The following is a 20,039-nucleotide window of genomic DNA, read 5'->3' as shown; positions in this document are numbered from 1 at the left end:
AAAAAAAAAAACCTCAAAGAAGAATGTCGTGCAAGTAGTTATTTTTTTTTAAATTAATTAGCTCACATCTGAATAGATTATTAACTTCGAATTAGACGCATTTCACGAAATTAGCTGGAAAAAATAAAGTCAGTAAGTATTGACCTATCCTTTATTTTAAGACACATGAGAAATAATAAACAAAAAGAAGATGCTAAAAAATTGCTCATATTCACAAGAATGCGCTTTATTAATAAAATTTGGTTTACAAGTAACAAAATTAGCATTAATGCAAAAAATAATGTAAATCTAGAGGAACCCATCCGATCAATAACGCCGTTCTAGACAAAATTTCCAGGCGCGCGATGAGCATTCGCCACCACGCCAAATCTGATAAAAATCGTAAACTTAACGAAACGAGCTCTTTTGCCGAACAGAAAATTCTCCGAATTCTTCCTCTTTCCTCTCGATCCTTAAAATAATTTAAAAGATGCCCTTCGAAATAGCGGTTTACTTAAGTGAATGTTGCATCTTCAGAATAAGTAATCGATTGCATTTTATTCTCAAAATTGTATGAATAAGTTAATGAAATTTTTATTGGCGCAGATATTCAATATTTGACTTAACAGTTTGAAATCACTAACACGGACCTTGAATATATACGTATATATTATACAATTATCAATGTAATTTAATATTACAAAATAATTAATAACTGAAACACTTACCGAGATTGATAGTGCACACGATCCTTCCTTCGTCTCTGTAGACACACGTGCAGTGCAGCAGTGAAGAAGGTTATGGTTACGTCGTGAAATACCACGTGGAAAATTCATTAGTAGTTGCCAGATTCATTCGAATATTTCCTCCTTCATGCGGTGGTAAAACCGGTATCATTTTACTACTTTTATTTTTTCCCTTCCTTTTTCCGCCCACATGAATTTTAAAAATCATATTCACAGAATGACACTCAATTGAATCATGTTGTTTTGATACATGTTATCGCTTAGGAATGTATTTATAAGTATTCTCATTGATTAAGACACGTATTTCTCGCAAAAACGATCATACTGGCGGTTGATGTTGATGGAAAGAGTGAACAGGCATTGATAAACAGTAAATGGTGACTATACCCATATCATAAACACAGGGTATGGCCCCAATATAAGACATCGCAATGCGGTACAAAAGCGAAAAAAGTTCTCATTTTGCGGTGACAGTCCCTACTTTCATCTATCTGCTCCCACTTTAAAAAAAAAATCCAGCAATGAGATTTTATAAGATATATCGGCATTGGCCCTAACTTTTTTAGAATCCTTCCAAAGTTTTAAGGTGCCCCCCCCCCCCTTCCGTCTCCACAGATAGCGATGGTGAACCTCTCATTAGATTCTACACTATATAAATACAAGGTACATTTTTGAACTTTCTAAAACGATCAGCTTCATTTTTTGAATACTGCGCGTTCTTTTTTTTGAGCGTATCGTAACTGTTTCTTTTGTACAGGACATGTCCCCGTTCTTATTTTTCATATAATCATATAAAAACAAGAATTGTTTATTGATGTCTGAAATTGATATACTTGAAGTTCACTTCATTGAAAAGTGAAATCCAGGTCCTCACTATTTTTACTTCATGGTTATAATACGTCTGACTGAAAATATATTCTAATTTCTACGACATGCGCAGTATATATATATAAACTACGAAAACTGAATGAAAGGCAACTGTTATATAAGTCATTTTTATGGACTAAGATATGGTACTCGGTGTGTGGGTGGCCCATACTTTTTAATTTCAACTAAAATCTTCCCTCCTTCACTTTTCAAATCAATATTCACTTTAAAAATTCGTAAAGCTAGAAAAATAATCGGAATAAAAAACGGCTTTCAATGTTAGCATCGCTAAGGTCACTTCATTTATTATAAAAATAAATAGTAATAAATAAAAACTGGCCAAAAAGGCTCTGGTACCAGATGGAGGAAATATGCAAATGGGATGGGATATGTACAAAACGTTCATATAAACTTTAAAAATTCATAAAAATTGGAAATATACCGAAATACTGCAGAGTTCGCGTCGCTGGTCACGGGAATTTTTCAGAAAATGGGAGGGGGGAACCAGCTGATAAATGAAGCAAGTTTATAGGGGCAAATGTGCAAAGATGGGTATTCGAAATTATGCTGTCAATGAACTCGATAAGTTTTTACTGTAAAAATTTTCAAAATCTGGTCCCTTTTATTCCCTTTAAATTTTTAGTTTTGTTTTGAATTTTCCATGTAGCCTCTTTTAATGAATTGCTTCCGCCCTAACATAAAATGTGAATGTGTTATTCATATCTCAACGTCTCAACCACGGGTATCAAATCAACGGGGGGGGGGGGGGGACGCCGACTGGCACAATCCTTGGTAAAAAAAAAAAAAGGAAAAATCTGAATAAAAATCATATTTTTGCTGAACTTATGGTAAAAAGTGGCCGATTATAAATAATTGGCAGCCTACTACTGATTGATAGTGATTAATCAATGCATTAATTACCTTTAAAAATTAACATAAAGTTCCCTTTTCGGTCCATTAGAAAAAAAGTCCCTTTTCAGGATAAATTAAAAATTTGCCAGGAGTGTTGCATTTTTAGAAATCTGCCTTTTTTTCCCAGCTTTTTTCTCGGTTTCCTGGCCGCCATTGAAGTTTGCACGTGAAAAGCACAGAAGACCAAAGAAGTATTAATAAGTTTTAAAACGATGAAAAACAAATACAATTAATTAGTTGACCGAATGATCAATTAGCTGCTTATCGCTTCATTTTTTTCATCCTGTGGTCGTATGGTCGATATTGAATTAAATTTGGGTTCTTTAGCAACGAGAGTTGCGTATTTCAACGAGCTTAAGCCTACAAATCTAATACAATTGCAATTTGATCGCAGCACATAACTTTAAAAAATAACTGAAAACATACAGTGGCTAAACAATATAAGTTTAAATTAACTCTAAAAAGCTCTGAAGCAGTTTTGAATCTCAGTTGAATGGAACTTAGCGTCAGATATGAGTTTTGAATTATTTGATAGCAGCGAACTTAACCGATGAGCAAATAACATCTTTCCCACTAATTTAATAAAAAGAAATACCAAAATTGTGCATCATTTGAAACTTATGCGTTTATTTATGCTTTTAAGATAACTTTATTCAAACGATCAGAATTAAAATAAGATTTTCCAAAGAAAATTCAAATACCTTCGATGTTGAATGATATTTACTACTTTAAGTTACGCCAAGAATGACAGCGAGAATGGCGTAGTGTGTAGCGTTTCGTCCTGCCAGTCCAGGGGTTTTCGGTTCGAACCTCGCGTGCAAAATAGAAAAGATTCGTTACCACAAGAGTTCGGAAAGTGTTTTTTTTTTTGTATTTTTTATTTTTAAAATAAAGGATTTTTTTTTTTGTTTTGGAAACATATTAGGGCACTATGCTAAAAAGAAAAAAAAATTCTTACACCGGTGAACAGTTTAAAAATAAGATACCAACCGTATAATTTTGTTCAAAAAGGAACACAAGCATTTTTTGCCCTGAAATATGTTCAGTTTTTAAAAATTTCGTTACAGAAGGTTGGGGACTTATGAGTTCAGTTTGTTTTTATGATAATTTGAGCTACAATTTGAATTTTCATGTACAACTCTCAAAATGATATATAATGCATAATAAAAGAAATAAAGTTAGAAAGAGTTTACTTTTAATCTTCAAGAAAGTTTTTTTTTTTTTTTTTTTGAAAAACATTAAAGCAAAATAAAACAAAAAAAAAAAAAATCAATTGTGAGCGATTTAAAAATGATGATTATGAAATTTAAATGTTTATGCTTGAAACAAAAACCTTTTTTTTTTCTTTTAAACCTTGAAATACAATTTAAAAAAAAATAAATATTCGGCAAATTTGGTGGTTCAGTTCAATTTGTTTTTACAATAATTTAGAACACACAATTTAATTTTTGATGTGTTTAAAGGTGAAAAACGTAAATATAATTATATATTACATTTTTAAAGAATTATGAAAAACAAAAAATAAAACCACTCATAAACAACCATTATTTTAAAAATGCATTGGGAAATATTTTTGTATAATAATACTATTAAGTTTAATGTAACAATAAATTTATAATAAAATCAAGCTTAACTTTTGATGTTTTAAATTTCAGAGAAGAAATAACATTTTTGGCAATGTTTTGTTTTTAAATTTTGACTATGGTCAAAATGCAGAAATTTTGAATATTACGATCTCTTTTAAAATATTACAAAAATGTTGTTACTTTCCTAAACAACTAAATCATTTTTTACTGGAAAAATGCTCATTTTTCTTTTGATCAATATGTTTTGGGAATTTTAATGCTTATATATATTCATTTTTCGGCAATTATTCTATTTTTATTTCAAAGAAACAATACTTGTTCTTCTTAAAAACAAATATTAAATAAAAGTGCCCCCTTTTTCTTTTAAAACAAAGTATTAAAATTCAAGTCTACAATTTCTCAGATGAATGAAATAAAAAAGAAGTAAAAAAAACTGCAGCAGATTACATTTACCACTCAAAATAAGAATTTTCGATTTTGACAAGTCCTACGAACGACTGATTTTTCTCAAACGCAGGACGTCCTTGGATAAAGGCCGCAGGATATCAAAAAAGAAAGTCCTTTGTACGTCCTGAAATGTTGTTTCAGGACATCCGGGGGATCACAGTAACGGTAATCCCTGGGATGTCCTCACGTCATCTAATTTTACATCCCACTTTGAAAATTTATACGGACAAAAACAAGCATAATGTTTCGAATTTGTTTGAGTTTTAAAAATGAGTTCTATTGCTAATTTGAGCGCCACATTTCATATTTAATTCTCACTTAAATTGTATCTTTGTAAGGAATCTTATTAATTCCAAAAATAAATATAATTAAATAAAAACAAATAAAAATAAATAATTCATAAAAACATAAATAAATAAATTTTTACGTTTATTTAATTTAAATGTTATTTTCATAGCTTTTTTTAAGGTACATCATATTTATTATTATTTTTAGGAAACTTCACTGAGAAAATTAATAAAATAAAATTTTCCCTTTAACGTGAGAGATGAATGTCCAAAAGACGATTGATGTTGTTGAGTCTTGGGACATCCGTGGAGAAAAGTTCCCAGGACATCTAGAAAAAAAAGTCCGTAGTACGTTCTAAAAAGATGATCGATGCGTTCTTCCGGGATCGAACCCGAGGCCTTTCGGTTACAGGTCTGGCGCCTTACCGACTGAGCCATCCCGACTTCGTCAGATGCCGTATTAAATATCATAAAAACAAAAAAATGCTCCTCGCTTGTTATTGATTTGACTTTAATGAAATCCGCATTGAAATTATTAGGTAGAACCAGAAATTAATACCTCAGCCAAATCCATGTTTCTCGTTGCAGAAAAAAAAAATATGTTTAAAAAAATTTTGATTGCTAAAATGAAAAATGACACTTTTTCTAGTCAACCGTCTGATAAATGCTGAAAGCATCGATGCGTTCTTCCGGGATCGAACCCGAGACCTTTCGGTTACAGGTCTGGCGCCTTACCGACTGAGCCATCCCGACTTCGTCAGATGCCGTATTAAATATCATAAAAACAAAAAAATGCTCCTCGCTTGTTATTGATTTGACTTTAATGAAATCCGCATTGAAATTATTAGGTAGAACCAGAAATTAATACCTCAGCCAAATCCATGTTTCTCGTTGCAGAAAAAAAATATGTTTAAAAAAATTTTGATTGCTAAAATGAAAAATGACACTTTTTCTAGTCAACCGTCTGATAAATGCTGAAAGCATCGATGCGTTCTTCCGGGATCGAACCCGAGACCTTTCGGTTACAGGTCTGGCGCCTTACCGACTGAGCCATCCCGACTTCGTCAGATGCCGTATTAAATATCATAAAAACAAAAAAATGCTCCTCGCTTGTTATTGATTTGACTTTAATGAAATCCGCATTGAAATTATTAGGTAGAACCAGAAATTAATACCTCAGCCAAATCCATGTTTCTCGTTGCAGAAAAAAAAATATGTTTAAAAAAATTTTGATTGCTAAAATAAAAAATGACACTTTTTCTAGTCAACCGTCTGATAAATGCTGAAAGCATCGATGCGTTCTTCCGGGATCGAACCCGAGACCTTTCGGTTACAGGTCTGGCGCCTTACCGACTGAGCCATCCCGACTTCGTCAGATGCCGTATTAAATATCATAAAAACAAAAAAATGCTCCTCGCTTGTTATTGATTTGACTTTAATGAAATCCGCATTGAAATTATTAGGTAGAACCAGAAATTAATACCTCAGCCAAATCCATGTTTCTCGTTGCAGAAAAAAAATATGTTTAAAAAAATTTTGATTGCTAAAATAAAAAATGACACTTTTTCTAGTCAACCGTCTGATAAATGCTGAAAGCATCGATGCGTTCTTCCGGGATCGAACCCGAGACCTTTCGGTTACAGGTCTGGCGCCTTACCGACTGAGCCATCCCGACTTCGTCAGATGCCGTATTAAATATCATAAAAACAAAAAAATGCTCCTCGCTTGTTATTGATTTGACTTTAATGAAATCCGCATTGAAATTATTAGGTAGAACCAGAAATTAATACCTCAGCCAAATCCATGTTTCTCGTTGCAGAAAAAAAAAATATGTTTAAAAAAATTTTGATTGCTAAAATGAAAAATGACACTTTTTCTAGTCAACCGTCTGATAAATGCTGAAAGCATCGATGCGTTCTTCCGGGATCGAACCCGAGACCTTTCGGTTACAGGTCTGGCGCCTTACCGACTGAGCCATCCCGACTTCGTCAGATGCCGTATTAAATATCATAAAAACAAAAAAATGCTCCTCGCTTGTTATTGATTTGACTTTAATGAAATCCGCATTGAAATTATTAGGTAGAACCAGAAATTAATACCTCAGCCAAATCCATGTTTCTCGTTGCAGAAAAAAAAATATGTTTAAAAAAATTTTGATTGCTAAAATGAAAAATGACACTTTTTCTAGTCAACCGTCTGATAAATGCTGAAAGCATCGATGCGTTCTTCCGGGATCGAACCCGAGACCTTTCGGTTACAGGTCTGGCGCCTTACCGACTGAGCCATCCCGACTTCGTCAGATGCCGTATTAAATATCATAAAAACAAAAAAATGCTCCTCGCTTGTTATTGATTTGACTTTAATGAAATCCGCATTGAAATTATTAGGTAGAACCAGAAATTAATACCTCAGCCAAATCCATGTTTCTCGTTGCAGAAAAAAAAATATGTTTAAAAAAATTTTGATTGCTAAAATAAAAAATGACACTTTTTCTAGTCAACCGTCTGATAAATGCTGAAAGCATCGATGCGTTCTTCCGGGATCGAACCCGAGACCTTTCGGTTACAGGTCTGGCGCCTTACCGACTGAGCCATCCCGACTTCGTCAGATGCCGTATTAAATATCATAAAAACAAAAAAATGCTCCTCGCTTGTTATTGATTTGACTTTAATGAAATCCGCATTGAAATTATTAGGTAGAACCAGAAATTAATACCTCAGCCAAATCCATGTTTCTCGTTGCAGAAAAAAAAATATGTTTAAAAAAATTTTGATTGCTAAAATAAAAAATGACACTTTTTCTAGTCAACCGTCTGATAAATGCTGAAAGCATCGATGCGTTCTTCCGGGATCGAACCCGAGACCTTTCGGTTACAGGTCTGGCGCCTTACCGACTGAGCCATCCCGACTTCGTCAGATGCCGTATTAAATATCATAAAAACAAAAAAATGCTCCTCGCTTGTTATTGATTTGACTTTAATGAAATCCGCATTGAAATTATTAGGTAGAACCAGAAATTAATACCTCAGCCAAATCCATGTTTCTCGTTGCAGAAAAAAAAATATGTTTAAAAAAATTTTGATTGCTAAAATGAAAAATGACACTTTTTCTAGTCAACCGTCTGATAAATGCTGAAAGCATCGATGCGTTCTTCCGGGATCGAACCCGAGACCTTTCGGTTACAGGTCTGGCGCCTTACCGACTGAGCCATCCCGACTTCGTCAGATGCCGTATTAAATATCATAAAAACAAAAAAATGCTCCTCGTTTGTTATTGATTTGACTTTAATGAAATCCGCATTGAAATTATTAGGTAGAACCAGAAATTAATACCTCAGCCAAATCCATGTTTCTCGTTGCAGAAAAAAAAAATATGTTTAAAAAAATTTTGATTGCTAAAATAAAAAATGACACTTTTTCTAGTCAACCGTCTGATAAATGCTGAAAGCATCGATGCGTTCTTCCGGGATCGAACCCGAGACCTTTCGGTTACAGGTCTGGCGCCTTACCGACTGAGCCATCCCGACTTCGTCAGATGCCGTATTAAATATCATAAAAACAAAAAAATGCTCCTCGCTTGTTATTGATTTGACTTTAATGAAATCCGCATTGAAATTATTAGGTAGAACCAGAAATTAATACCTCAGCCAAATCCATGTTTCTCGTTGCAGAAAAAAAAATATGTTTAAAAAAATTTTGATTGCTAAAATGAAAAATGACACTTTTTCTAGTCAACCGTCTGATAAATGCTGAAAGCATCGATGCGTTCTTCCGGGATCGAACCCGAGACCTTTCGGTTACAGGTCTGGCGCCTTACCGACTGAGCCATCCCGACTTCGTCAGATGCCGTATTAAATATCATAAAAACAAAAAAATGCTCCTCGCTTGTTATTGATTTGACTTTAATGAAATCCGCATTGAAATTATTAGGTAGAACCAGAAATTAATACCTCAGCCAAATCCATGTTTCTCGTTGCAGAAAAAAAAATATGTTTAAAAAAATTTTGATTGCTAAAATAAAAAATGACACTTTTTCTAGTCAACCGTCTGATAAATGCTGAAAGCATCGATGCGTTCTTCCGGGATCGAACCCGAGACCTTTCGGTTACAGGTCTGGCGCCTTACCGACTGAGCCATCCCGACTTCGTCAGATGCCGTATTAAATATCATAAAAACAAAAAAATGCTCCTCGCTTGTTATTGATTTGACTTTAATGAAATCCGCATTGAAATTATTAGGTAGAACCAGAAATTAATACCTCAGCCAAATCCATGTTTCTCGTTGCAGAAAAAAAAATATGTTTAAAAAAATTTTGATTGCTAAAATAAAAAATGACACTTTTTCTAGTCAACCGTCTGATAAATGCTGAAAGCATCGATGCGTTCTTCCGGGATCGAACCCGAGACCTTTCGGTTACAGGTCTGGCGCCTTACCGACTGAGCCATCCCGACTTCGTCAGATGCCGTATTAAATATCATAAAAACAAAAAAATGCTCCTCGCTTGTTATTGATTTGACTTTAATGAAATCCGCATTGAAATTATTAGGTAGAACCAGAAATTAATACCTCAGCCAAATCCATGTTTCTCGTTGCAGGAAAAAAAATATGTTTAAAAAAATTTTGATTGCTAAAATAAAAAATGACACTTTTTCTAGTCAACCGTCTGATAAATGCTGAAAGCATCGATGCGTTCTTCCGGGATCGAACCCGAGACCTTTCGGTTACAGGTCTGGCGCCTTACCGACTGAGCCATCCCGACTTCGTCAGATGCCGTATTAAATATCATAAAAACAAAAAAATGCTCCTCGTTTGTTATTGATTTGACTTTAATGAAATCCGCATTGAAATTATTAGGTAGAACCAGAAATTAATACCTCAGCCAAATCCATGTTTCTCGTTGCAGAAAAAAAAATATGTTTAAAAAAATTTTGATTGCTAAAATGAAAAATGACACTTTTTCTAGTCAACCGTCTGATAAATGCTGAAAGCATCGATGCGTTCTTCCGGGATCGAACCCGAGACCTTTCGGTTACAGGTCTGGCGCCTTACCGACTGAGCCATCCCGACTTCGTCAGATGCCGTATTAAATATCATAAAAACAAAAAAATGCTCCTCGCTTGTTATTGATTTGACTTTAATGAAATCCGCATTGAAATTATTAGGTAGAACCAGAAATTAATACCTCAGCCAAATCCATGTTTCTCGTTGCAGAAAAAAAAAATATGTTTAAAAAAATTTTGATTGCTAAAATAAAAAATGACACTTTTTCTAGTCAACCGTCTGATAAATGCTGAAAGCATCGATGCGTTCTTCCGGGATCGAACCCGAGACCTTTCGGTTACAGGTCTGGCGCCTTACCGACTGAGCCATCCCGACTTCGTCAGATGCCGTATTAAATATCATAAAAACAAAAAAATGCTCCTCGTTTGTTATTGATTTGACTTTAATGAAATCCGCATTGAAATTATTAGGTAGAACCAGAAATTAATACCTCAGCCAAATCCATGTTTCTCGTTGCAGGAAAAAAAATATGTTTAAAAAAATTTTGATTGCTAAAATAAAAAATGACACTTTTTCTAGTCAACCGTCTGATAAATGCTGAAAGCATCGATGCGTTCTTCCGGGATCGAACCCGAGACCTTTCGGTTACAGGTCTGGCGCCTTACCGACTGAGCCATCCCGACTTCGTCAGATGCCGTATTAAATATCATAAAAACAAAAAAATGCTCCTCGCTTGTTATTGATTTGACTTTAATGAAATCCGCATTGAAATTATTAGGTAGAACCAGAAATTAATACCTCAGCCAAATCCATGTTTCTCGTTGCAGAAAAAAAAAATATGTTTAAAAAAATTTTGATTGCTAAAATGAAAAATGACACTTTTTCTAGTCAACCGTCTGATAAATGCTGAAAGCATCGATGCGTTCTTCCGGGATCGAACCCGAGACCTTTCGGTTACAGGTCTGGCGCCTTACCGACTGAGCCATCCCGACTTCGTCAGATGCCGTATTAAATATCATAAAAACAAAAAAATGCTCCTCGCTTGTTATTGATTTGACTTTAATGAAATCCGCATTGAAATTATTAGGTAGAACCAGAAATTAATACCTCAGCCAAATCCATGTTTCTCGTTGCAGAAAAAAAAATGTTTAAAAAAATTTTGATTGCTAAAATGAAAAATGACACTTTTTCTAGTCAACCGTCTGATAAATGCTGAAAGCATCGATGCGTTCTTCCGGGATCGAACCCGAGACCTTTCGGTTACAGGTCTGGCGCCTTACCGACTGAGCCATCCCGACTTCGTCAGATGCCGTATTAAATATCATAAAAACAAAAAAATGCTCCTCGTTTGTTATTGATTTGACTTTAATGAAATCCGCATTGAAATTATTAGGTAGAACCAGAAATTAATACCTCAGCCAAATCCATGTTTCTCGTTGCAGAAAAAAAAAATATGTTTAAAAAAATTTTGATTGCTAAAATAAAAAATGACACTTTTTCTAGTCAACCGTCTGATAAATGCTGAAAGCATCGATGCGTTCTTCCGGGATCGAACCCGAGACCTTTCGGTTACAGGTCTGGCGCCTTACCGACTGAGCCATCCCGACTTCGTCAGATGCCGTATTAAATATCATAAAAACAAAAAAATGCTCCTCGCTTGTTATTGATTTGACTTTAATGAAATCCGCATTGAAATTATTAGGTAGAACCAGAAATTAATACCTCAGCCAAATCCATGTTTCTCGTTGCAGAAAAAAAAAATATGTTTAAAAAAATTTTGATTGCTAAAATGAAAAATGACACTTTTTCTAGTCAACCGTCTGATAAATGCTGAAAGCATCGATGCGTTCTTCCGGGATCGAACCCGAGACCTTTCGGTTACAGGTCTGGCGCCTTACCGACTGAGCCATCCCGACTTCGTCAGATGCCGTATTAAATATCATAAAAACAAAAAAATGCTCCTCGTTTGTTATTGATTTGACTTTAATGAAATCCGCATTGAAATTATTAGGTAGAACCAGAAATTAATACCTCAGCCAAATCCATGTTTCTCGTTGCAGAAAAAAAAATATGTTTAAAAAAATTTTGATTGCTAAAATGAAAAATGACACTTTTTCTAGTCAACCGTCTGATAAATGCTGAAAGCATCGATGCGTTCTTCCGGGATCGAACCCGAGACCTTTCGGTTACAGGTCTGGCGCCTTACCGACTGAGCCATCCCGACTTCGTCAGATGCCGTATTAAATATCATAAAAACAAAAAAATGCTCCTCGCTTGTTATTGATTTGACTTTAATGAAATCCGCATTGAAATTATTAGGTAGAACCAGAAATTAATACCTCAGCCAAATCCATGTTTCTCGTTGCAGAAAAAAAAATATGTTTAAAAAAATTTTGATTGCTAAAATAAAAAATGACACTTTTTCTAGTCAACCGTCTGATAAATGCTGAAAGCATCGATGCGTTCTTCCGGGATCGAACCCGAGACCTTTCGGTTACAGGTCTGGCGCCTTACCGACTGAGCCATCCCGACTTCGTCAGATGCCGTATTAAATATCATAAAAACAAAAAAATGCTCCTCGTTGTTATTGATTTGACTTTAATGAAATCCGCATTGAAATTATTAGGTAGAACCAGAAATTAATACCTCAGCCAAATCCATGTTTCTCGTTGCAGGAAAAAAAATATGTTTAAAAAAATTTTGATTGCTAAAATAAAAAATGACACTTTTTCTAGTCAACCGTCTGATAAATGCTGAAAGCATCGATGCGTTCTTCCGGGATCGAACCCGAGACCTTTCGGTTACAGGTCTGGCGCCTTACCGACTGAGCCATCCCGACTTCGTCAGATGCCGTATTAAATATCATAAAAACAAAAAAATGCTCCTCGCTTGTTATTGATTTGACTTTAATGAAATCCGCATTGAAATTATTAGGTAGAACCAGAAATTAATACCTCAGCCAAATCCATGTTTCTCGTTGCAGAAAAAAAATATGTTTAAAAAAATTTTGATTGCTAAAATGAAAAATGACACTTTTTCTAGTCAACCGTCTGATAAATGCTGAAAGCATCGATGCGTTCTTCCGGGATCGAACCCGAGACCTTTCGGTTACAGGTCTGGCGCCTTACCGACTGAGCCATCCCGACTTCGTCAGATGCCGTATTAAATATCATAAAAACAAAAAAATGCTCCTCGTTTGTTATTGATTTGACTTTAATGAAATCCGCATTGAAATTATTAGGTAGAACCAGAAATTAATACCTCAGCCAAATCCATGTTTCTCGTTGCAGAAAAAAAAATATGTTTAAAAAAATTTTGATTGCTAAAATGAAAAATGACACTTTTTCTAGTCAACCGTCTGATAAATGCTGAAAGCATCGATGCGTTCTTCCGGGATCGAACCCGAGACCTTTCGGTTACAGGTCTGGCGCCTTACCGACTGAGCCATCCCGACTTCGTCAGATGCCGTATTAAATATCATAAAAACAAAAAAATGCTCCTCGTTTGTTATTGATTTGACTTTAATGAAATCCGCATTGAAATTATTAGGTAGAACCAGAAATTAATACCTCAGCCAAATCCATGTTTCTCGTTGCAGAAAAAAAAATATGTTTAAAAAAATTTTGATTGCTAAAATGAAAAATGACACTTTTTCTAGTCAACCGTCTGATAAATGCTGAAAGCATCGATGCGTTCTTCCGGGATCGAACCCGAGACCTTTCGGTTACAGGTCTGGCGCCTTACCGACTGAGCCATCCCGACTTCGTCAGATGCCGTATTAAATATCATAAAAACAAAAAAATGCTCCTCGTTTGTTATTGATTTGACTTTAATGAAATCCGCATTGAAATTATTAGGTAGAACCAGAAATTAATACCTCAGCCAAATCCATGTTTCTCGTTGCAGAAAAAAAAATATGTTTAAAAAAATTTTGATTGCTAAAATAAAAAATGACACTTTTTCTAGTCAACCGTCTGATAAATGCTGAAAGCATCGATGCGTTCTTCCGGGATCGAACCCGAGACCTTTCGGTTACAGGTCTGGCGCCTTACCGACTGAGCCATCCCGACTTCGTCAGATGCCGTATTAAATATCATAAAAACAAAAAAATGCTCCTCGCTTGTTATTGATTTGACTTTAATGAAATCCGCATTGAAATTATTAGGTAGAACCAGAAATTAATACCTCAGCCAAATCCATGTTTCTCGTTGCAGAAAAAAAAATATGTTTAAAAAAATTTTGATTGCTAAAATAAAAAATGACACTTTTTCTAGTCAACCGTCTGATAAATGCTGAAAGCATCGATGCGTTCTTCCGGGATCGAACCCGAGACCTTTCGGTTACAGGTCTGGCGCCTTACCGACTGAGCCATCCCGACTTCGTCAGATGCCGTATTAAATATCATAAAAACAAAAAAATGCTCCTCGCTTGTTATTGATTTGACTTTAATGAAATCCGCATTGAAATTATTAGGTAGAACCAGAAATTAATACCTCAGCCAAATCCATGTTTCTCGTTGCAGAAAAAAAAATATGTTTAAAAAAATTTTGATTGCTAAAATAAAAAATGACACTTTTTCTAGTCAACCGTCTGATAAATGCTGAAAGCATCGATGCGTTCTTCCGGGATCGAACCCGAGACCTTTCGGTTACAGGTCTGGCGCCTTACCGACTGAGCCATCCCGACTTCGTCAGATGCCGTATTAAATATCATAAAAACAAAAAAATGCTCCTCGCTTGTTATTGATTTGACTTTAATGAAATCCGCATTGAAATTATTAGGTAGAACCAGAAATTAATACCTCAGCCAAATCCATGTTTCTCGTTGCAGGAAAAAAAATATGTTTAAAAAAATTTTGATTGCTAAAATAAAAAATGACACTTTTTCTAGTCAACCGTCTGATAAATGCTGAAAGCATCGATGCGTTCTTCCGGGATCGAACCCGAGACCTTTCGGTTACAGGTCTGGCGCCTTACCGACTGAGCCATCCCGACTTCGTCAGATGCCGTATTAAATATCATAAAAACAAAAAAATGCTCCTCGCTTGTTATTGATTTGACTTTAATGAAATCCGCATTGAAATTATTAGGTAGAACCAGAAATTAATACCTCAGCCAAATCCATGTTTCTCGTTGCAGAAAAAAAAATATGTTTAAAAAAATTTTGATTGCTAAAATAAAAAATGACACTTTTTCTAGTCAACCGTCTGATAAATGCTGAAAGCATCGATGCGTTCTTCCGGGATCGAACCCGAGACCTTTCGGTTACAGGTCTGGCGCCTTACCGACTGAGCCATCCCGACTTCGTCAGATGCCGTATTAAATATCATAAAAACAAAAAAATGCTCCTCGCTTGTTATTGATTTGACTTTAATGAAATCCGCATTGAAATTATTAGGTAGAACCAGAAATTAATACCTCAGCCAAATCCATGTTTCTCGTTGCAGGAAAAAAAATATGTTTAAAAAAATTTTGATTGCTAAAATAAAAAATGACACTTTTTCTAGTCAACCGTCTGATAAATGCTGAAAGCATCGATGCGTTCTTCCGGGATCGAACCCGAGACCTTTCGGTTACAGGTCTGGCGCCTTACCGACTGAGCCATCCCGACTTCGTCAGATGCCGTATTAAATATCATAAAAACAAAAAAATGCTCCTCGCTTGTTATTGATTTGACTTTAATGAAATCCGCATTGAAATTATTAGGTAGAACCAGAAATTAATACCTCAGCCAAATCCATGTTTCTCGTTGCAGGAAAAAAAATATGTTTAAAAAAATTTTGATTGCTAAAATAAAAAATGACACTTTTTCTAGTCAACCGTCTGATAAATGCTGAAAGCATCGATGCGTTCTTCCGGGATCGAACCCGAGACCTTTCGGTTACAGGTCTGGCGCCTTACCGACTGAGCCATCCCGACTTCGTCAGATGCCGTATTAAATATCATAAAAACAAAAAAATGCTCCTCGCTTGTTATTGATTTGACTTTAATGAAATCCGCATTGAAATTATTAGGTAGAACCAGAAATTAATACCTCAGCCAAATCCATGTTTCTCGTTGCAGAAAAAAAAATATGTTTAAAAAAATTTTGATTGCTAAAATAAAAAATGACACTTTTTCTAGTCAACCGTCTGATAAATGCTGAAAGCATCGATGCGTTCTTCCGGGATCGAACCCGAGACCTTTCGGTTACAGGTCTGGCGCCTTACCGACTGAGCCATCCCGACTTCGTCAGATGCCGTATTAAATATCATAAAAACAAAAAAATGCTCCTCGCTTGTTATTGATTTGACTTTAATGAAATCCGCATTGAAATTATTAGGTAGAACCAGAAATTAATACCTCAGCCAAATCCATGTTTCTCGTTGCAGAAAAAAAAATATGTTTAAAAAAATTTTGATTGCTAAAATAAAAAATGACACTTTTTCTAGTCAACCGTCTGATAAATGCTGAAAGCATCGATGCGTTCTTCCGGGATCGAACCCGAGACCTTTCGGTTACAGGTCTGGCGCCTTACCGACTGAGCCATCCCGACTTCGTCAGATGCCGTATTAAATATCATAAAAACAAAAAAATGCTCCTCGCTTGTTATTGATTTGACTTTAATGAAATCCGCATTGAAATTATTAGGTAGAACCAGAAATTAATACCTCAGCCAAATCCATGTTTCTCGTTGCAGAAAAAAAAATATGTTTAAAAAAATTTTGATTGCTAAAATGAAAAATGACACTTTTTCTAGTCAACCGTCTGATAAATGCTGAAAGCATCGATGCGTTCTTCCGGGATCGAACCCGAGACCTTTCGGTTACAGGTCTGGCGCCTTACCGACTGAGCCATCCCGACTTCGTCAGATGCCGTATTAAATATCATAAAAACAAAAAAATGCTCCTCGCTTGTTATTGATTTGACTTTAATGAAATCCGCATTGAAATTATTAGGTAGAACCAGAAATTAATACCTCAGCCAAATCCATGTTTCTCGTTGCAGAAAAAAAAATATGTTTAAAAAAATTTTGATTGCTAAAATAAAAAATGACACTTTTTCTAGTCAACCGTCTGATAAATGCTGAAAGCATCGATGCGTTCTTCCGGGATCGAACCCGAGACCTTTCGGTTACAGGTCTGGCGCCTTACCGACTGAGCCATCCCGACTTCGTCAGATGCCGTATTAAATATCATAAAAACAAAAAAATGCTCCTCGCTTGTTATTGATTTGACTTTAATGAAATCCGCATTGAAATTATTAGGTAGAACCAGAAATTAATACCTCAGCCAAATCCATGTTTCTCGTTGCAGAAAAAAAAATATGTTTAAAAAAATTTTGATTGCTAAAATAAAAAATGACACTTTTTCTAGTCAACCGTCTGATAAATGCTGAAAGCATCGATGCGTTCTTCCGGGATCGAACCCGAGACCTTTCGGTTACAGGTCTGGCGCCTTACCGACTGAGCCATCCCGACTTCGTCAGATGCCGTATTAAATATCATAAAAACAAAAAAATGCTCCTCGCTTGTTATTGATTTGACTTTAATGAAATCCGCATTGAAATTATTAGGTAGAACCAGAAATTAATACCTCAGCCAAATCCATGTTTCTCGTTGCAGAAAAAAAAATGTTTAAAAAAATTTTGATTGCTAAAATAAAAAATGACACTTTTTCTAGTCAACCGTCTGATAAATGCTGAAAGCATCGATGCGTTCTTCCGGGATCGAACCCGAGACCTTTCGGTTACAGGTCTGGCGCCTTACCGACTGAGCCATCCCGACTTCGTCAGATGCCGTATTAAATATCATAAAAACAAAAAAATGCTCCTCGCTTGTTATTGATTTGACTTTAATGAAATCCGCATTGAAATTATTAGGTAGAACCAGAAATTAATACCTCAGCCAAATCCATGTTTCTCGTTGCAGAAAAAAAAATATGTTTAAAAAAATTTTGATTGCTAAAATAAAAAATGACACTTTTTCTAGTCAACCGTCTGATAAATGCTGAAAGCATCGATGCGTTCTTCCGGGATCGAACCCGAGACCTTTCGGTTACAGGTCTGGCGCCTTACCGACTGAGCCATCCCGACTTCGTCAGATGCCGTATTAAATATCATAAAAACAAAAAAATGCTCCTCGCTTGTTATTGATTTGACTTTAATGAAATCCGCATTGAAATTATTAGGTAGAACCAGAAATTAATACCTCAGCCAAATCCATGTTTCTCGTTGCAGAAAAAAAAATATGTTTAAAAAAATTTTGATTGCTAAAATGAAAAATGACACTTTTTCTAGTCAACCGTCTGATAAATGCTGAAAGCATCGATGCGTTCTTCCGGGATCGAACCCGAGACCTTTCGGTTACAGGTCTGGCGCCTTACCGACTGAGCCATCCCGACTTCGTCAGATGCCGTATTAAATATCATAAAAACAAAAAAATGCTCCTCGCTTGTTATTGATTTGACTTTAATGAAATCCGCATTGAAATTATTAGGTAGAACCAGAAATTAATACCTCAGCCAAATCCATGTTTCTCGTTGCAGAAAAAAAAATATGTTTAAAAAAATTTTGATTGCTAAAATAAAAAATGACACTTTTTCTAGTCAACCGTCTGATAAATGCTGAAAGCATCGATGCGTTCTTCCGGGATCGAACCCGAGACCTTTCGGTTACAGGTCTGGCGCCTTACCGACTGAGCCATCCCGACTTCGTCAGATGCCGTATTAAATATCATAAAAACAAAAAAATGCTCCTCGCTTGTTATTGATTTGACTTTAATGAAATCCGCATTGAAATTATTAGGTAGAACCAGAAATTAATACCTCAGCCAAATCCATGTTTCTCGTTGCAGAAAAAAAAATATGTTTAAAAAAATTTTGATTGCTAAAATAAAAAATGACACTTTTTCTAGTCAACCGTCTGATAAATGCTGAAAGCATCGATGCGTTCTTCCGGGATCGAACCCGAGACCTTTCGGTTACAGGTCTGGCGCCTTACCGACTGAGCCATCCCGACTTCGTCAGATGCCGTATTAAATATCATAAAAACAAAAAAATGCTCCTCGCTTGTTATTGATTTGACTTTAATGAAATCCGCATTGAAATTATTAGGTAGAACCAGAAATTAATACCTCAGCCAAATCCATGTTTCTCGTTGCAGAAAAAAAAATATGTTTAAAAAAATTTTGATTGCTAAAATAAAAAATGACACTTTTTCTAGTCAACCGTCTGATAAATGCTGAAAGCATCGATGCGTTCTTCCGGGATCGAACCCGAGACCTTTCGGTTACAGGTCTGGCGCCTTACCGACTGAGCCATCCCGACTTCGTCAGATGCCGTATTAAATATCATAAAAACAAAAAAATGCTCCTCGCTTGTTATTGATTTGACTTTAATGAAATCCGCATTGAAATTATTAGGTAGAACCAGAAATTAATACCTCAGCCAAATCCATGTTTCTCGTTGCAGAAAAAAAAATATGTTTAAAAAAATTTTGATTGCTAAAATAAAAAATGACACTTTTTCTAGTCAACCGTCTGATAAATGCTGAAAGCATCGATGCGTTCTTCCGGGATCGAACCCGAGACCTTTCGGTTACAGGTCTGGCGCCTTACCGACTGAGCCATCCCGACTTCGTCAGATGCCGTATTAAATATCATAAAAACAAAAAAATGCTCCTCGTTTGTTATTGATTTGACTTTAATGAAATCCGCATTGAAATTATTAGGTAGAACCAGAAATTAATACCTCAGCCAAATCCATGTTTCTCGTTGCAGAAAAAAAAATATGTTTAAAAAAATTTTGATTGCTAAAATGAAAAATGACACTTTTTCTAGTCAACCGTCTGATAAATGCTGAAAGCATCGATGCGTTCTTCCGGGATCGAACCCGAGACCTTTCGGTTACAGGTCTGGCGCCTTACCGACTGAGCCATCCCGACTTCGTCAGATGCCGTATTAAATATCATAAAAACAAAAAAATGCTCCTCGTTTGTTATTGATTTGACTTTAATGAAATCCGCATTGAAATTATTAGGTAGAACCAGAAATTAATACCTCAGCCAAATCCATGTTTCTCGTTGCAGAAAAAAAAAGTTTAAAAAAATTTTGATTGCTAAAATAAAAAATGACACTTTTTCTAGTCAACCGTCTGATAAATGCTGAACGCATCGATGCTTCCTTCCGGGATCGAACCCGAGACCTTTCGGTTACAGGTCTGGCGCCTTACCGACTGAGC

The sequence above is a fragment of the Uloborus diversus genome, unplaced genomic scaffold, assembly GCF_026930045.1.
Source record: "Uloborus diversus isolate 005 unplaced genomic scaffold, Udiv.v.3.1 scaffold_194, whole genome shotgun sequence".
Taxonomy (NCBI): domain Eukaryota; kingdom Metazoa; phylum Arthropoda; class Arachnida; order Araneae; family Uloboridae; genus Uloborus; species Uloborus diversus.
Note: the sequence above shows the minus strand (reverse complement) of the source record.